Source organism: Grammomys surdaster, unplaced genomic scaffold (assembly GCF_004785775.1).
Source record: "Grammomys surdaster isolate TR1022 unplaced genomic scaffold, NIH_TR_1.0 125702, whole genome shotgun sequence".
In the NCBI taxonomy this organism is placed as follows: domain Eukaryota; kingdom Metazoa; phylum Chordata; class Mammalia; order Rodentia; family Muridae; genus Grammomys; species Grammomys surdaster.
The window spans coordinates 1,297,345-1,301,593 of NW_021620537.1; positions in this window are offsets into that span (position 1 = coordinate 1,297,345).

The window sequence follows — 4,249 nt, forward strand, 5'->3', positions numbered from 1 at the left end:
AGAGAGAGAGAGAGAGAGAGAGAGAGAGAGAGAGAGAGAGAGAGAACTAGAAACAATGAAATTTCGGGAAGGTATAAAGCATACTGAACAATACTGAAAAGTGAAAACTAATAGTAGTCACGAGAATACAGGGGAGAATAAGTCTGTACTGTGTCAGAAGTTGATGTACTCTTGGTTCTGGCAGCCATGAACTTACTGGGAGTTTAAATGGATAAAAGGAGACTCTTTCCAGCTGGGTTGTATGCAGAGCTAGAGGTAGTGGCCACATTGATTGGCTCAGAGCATGAACTAGGCATGGCAGCTGCCATCTTGTTTTTAGAGTCTTTTCCTGTGGTCACAGAAGATGATGCTACTATGAATCAGAGATGGGGGTCTACAACCCTAGTGTGCAAAGGACATTGAGATATCCCAATGGTCTGTGTGCAGCACACACTGGAGACAGGAGAAGGGAAGGGTTATTCTCTGAAGACCTTAGCTTCTGTCCTGATGCCACCCACATCTATCCATGACACATGCTCTTCCCAGAATTCATTTCTAACCACCTCACAGTGATTCCTAGGTCTGCAGGTCCATTTATTCACAAAATGTTCCCACTCTAGGGCAGTTTGGGAAAATCTGGTAACTTTTAAGGTTTCAATATTACCCATGCCCTGTGATTTTGTTATGATTTCTCAGCTAACAGTCCCAGGGTCAAATGTATTTATAGCTCGCAAATTCTTATCTTTTATAATAAAGTAATATAAACTATGTAAGTTCTCTAGTACTATATTCAGTAACTATAGCATATTCATTGTGGATACATTCATGATAAGGTGATAAGTAAGAACCAGGGAGATTATTAATTTGCATAATTTTCTTCTTCCACCGAATCTTACAACAATATTTGTGGAAACATACCCCTGTATTTTACGATGTGTCAGATTTGAGAACTGTAAGCAAGAACATTGTGAAACTCTGCTATTTACTGTTAAATGACCTTGAGAGTCATGAGAGAGTGATGGGTACAGTTGGAGACCCAAGTGAGAGTGAATGCCAGTTCCCTTGTTAGCTGAGTGATGGTCCATAGCATCATCCTAAAACTCGATGACGATGAGCTTATGTTACAAAAATGAATGATTAAAGACCTCAGGAGGTGGAGGATATCCTGGGTTATCTAGGCTGGTCCTAATTGTAATCCCAAAGGGAAGCTTATCAGACAGAATGTGATCTTCAGAGGGAGGTTTGACATCCAGAACATAAGACAATATGCAGGAGGAACAGAGAGAGGTTTGAGATACTGGTCATGGAACATGGGGTGAAGGAGTTAGAAGCTAGGAGCTTGAATAAGTAAGAAATGGAGTCTAGGCTAGGAGAGAGAGAGAGAGAGAGAGAGAGAGAGAGAGGGAGAGGGAGAGGGAGAGAGAGAGAGCATACCTTTGCCAACAACTTGATTTTCAGTAATTGATACTAATTTTGTAATCCAGTCTTTAGAACTATAGAAAAAAATGGTATCTGTTGTTTTAAGTCATCATGTTTGTGGTTATTTATTATAGCAACAAACCCAAAGAATTTCATAACCTACCTCATGTCAGATTTAGTCATTCTTTTAATATGTTCATTTGTATTGATGTGTAAAATTTGTGTGCCCATGTAAGTTTGCATGTACTACATGTGTACAGGTAGCCAAAGAGGGCAGAAGAGAGCATTGGATCTTGGAAAAATGGGTCATAGATGGTCGTGAGCTGTCTGACATGACTGTTAGAAACTGGGCCTGGGTCCTCTGCAAAAATGGTAAATACCTTAAACACTGTAATGTCTCTCCAGTCCCTTCAGCGGTTGCCACTTTTTTCTGGATGACTCTTTTTTTCTTGACTTGGGATTATTTGTGTTTCCTATCTTCTTTCGGTCTCTATTGCTCCATGTGTCATATGTGGATTATGACAAATATCTCATAAATATAATTATAGGAATTAGCTTTTAAAAATACACAGAATGCTTCCCACAGCACCCACACATAGTTGGTGCTCAATAAATGGTAGTTTATGTTGGATATTACTATTCTCTGAGATTCCCTTTATAACTTTCCAGGAGATATGAATTTACATTTATATTAAAGTCCATCTCTATTGCAGAAAGAGTTGATCAATCAAATCTCAATTTCTTCTCATCTAAAAGATTTTTTCCAGGCCATTTGTATTCACCAATGTCACAATGAAGATATGTTTGGTGCCTATGAGTGTGAGAAATGCAAGCACATACCAATCAGCCCTGGCAGCTCTCTCTCTCTCTCTCTCTCTCTCTCTCTCTCTCTCTCTCTCTCTCTCCCAAATATTTTCACTTTCTCAAAGGCTGGGTTTTTAAAATCTGCTGTCTTTTGTCAATCAAATCAATGACCATTTGCTTGGTGGTTGCTTAAAACTGTGTTCACCGGCAGAGGAGTGTGCCCATAGGTACTTAGTAAAAAGTACTTTCCTGAAAGAACAAGAGTAAGAACATTCTCCAAAATGAAGGAAACAAACAAAGTTCCTACAAAACCCCAACGAATAAGAACACCTTGGAAGGAGACACCTAAAAATATTTAATGATTAATATTAGCAGGGCTTGTAACCTCCTAAAATCCCAGACTTCTAGAAAGAACAACTAGGCAAGTTCAGTGTAAAGTACTCTCTTACTTTGTCATCACTGTGACCAAATACCTGACAAAGAACACATAGAAGAAGGAAGGGCTTATTTTCGTTTAGAGTTGAAAAAAGGATCCGGTCCATTATGTCAGGGAAGGCATGGTGACAGGAAAGTAGGGTGCCTGGTCACGTTGCCTCAGCTGTCAGGAAGCAGACAGCAATGACTGCTGATGCTCACCTCACAGTCTCCTTTTATTCAGTCCCGTCCAGCTGCCCATGGTCTCCATCTATATATGCTTAGATAGGCTTTCCATGCTCACTTAAACCTTTCTGGAAAAACTCTCAAAAGACAGACAAGAGGTATGTTTCCATGGGGATTCTGAATCCAGACAAGTTGCCAATGAAGATTAACTTCATAAATACTTGCCATGGGTTAAGAAGTCTAAAGAACAAAAGTTAATGGATGGCTAAGGATAATAATGGATATTGAGTTTCTTCAGTGGGTTAGTATGGATATTCAGTACAGTTATACTCAGAAGAATACATTCTACCTAGCTCCAGTCAGGTCTAGTATCTGTTAATTCAGAGTGCCCTGTTACAGCTCTGCAGATTTAAACAGAAGTGGTTTTCTTATGCATACATATATAGCTTTATCTCTTGTATGGTATATGCTAAAAAGCATTTTTTCCAGCCAGTGTAATTGTGTGACCTCTGTCAAATGCATAAGTGCTCTGTGTGCCTGGGAAGGACACAGAAAGACCTCTCTGATGTTAGGGTCACAGCATTTGAGTGCTGAGGTCCTCTACAATTACCCACTACCTATAAGGTATTATTTAATGGTCTATAGAGGAAGAAACCGAATCACTAAGCCCAATCTACCAAGGAGGGGTCTCGTAGTTGTTACTGAGGAAGGTCATATCCTAAGAACCTTCTGGCCGACACCAGGGTAATAGATACATTGGGTGCTTAACTCTTGTCTTGACTTTCAGTTTTAGCTTCCCTGAAACTCAATGGAAAAGAAAGGAGTCCAGAAATACGATTAGACATTGGAGACCCAAATTAGAAGTCTGTGTAACTATTTACAAAGTATGATCATCAGAATATCACTCTCTGGCAGTACATTTATGGTCTCCCCATCTGGTAGACAACAAGCAGCCTATTCATAACTTTAATGGTATGTATTACTAGTGTCTTTACCTGCAGCATTATGGACAGTTTATTTTGATTCTCTGTTGCTCAGTTTTCTCATCTATAACACTGGGGCAATGATAGCGCTACCTCATCTGTAAGCTAAAGGGAATGTAAGGATAGAACAGTCTTGAGGTATACTGATTACTACCTGCTTACTCGTTCTTCTACACCACCACTCTTTTGCAAGAATCCGCAATGATTTTGTGTAACCCTGCCCCTGCTGCGTCCGTTCTCCTCTCTAACTAAATCACTTGCATGTCCACTCATTTTCCTGAACTGTCCTTGACTTCATACAGAATTCACCTGCTTAGAATACCTCACCTGTTTCTTTGATTTGCCAAACGTTCAATGTGACAAGGAAAAATAACAGACATGAGGAAGAACTGTGAGAAAGAAAGAGGCTCTAGATTTTTTTTTTTTTTTTTTTTTTTTTTTTTTTTTTTTTTCAAAAAAAAAAA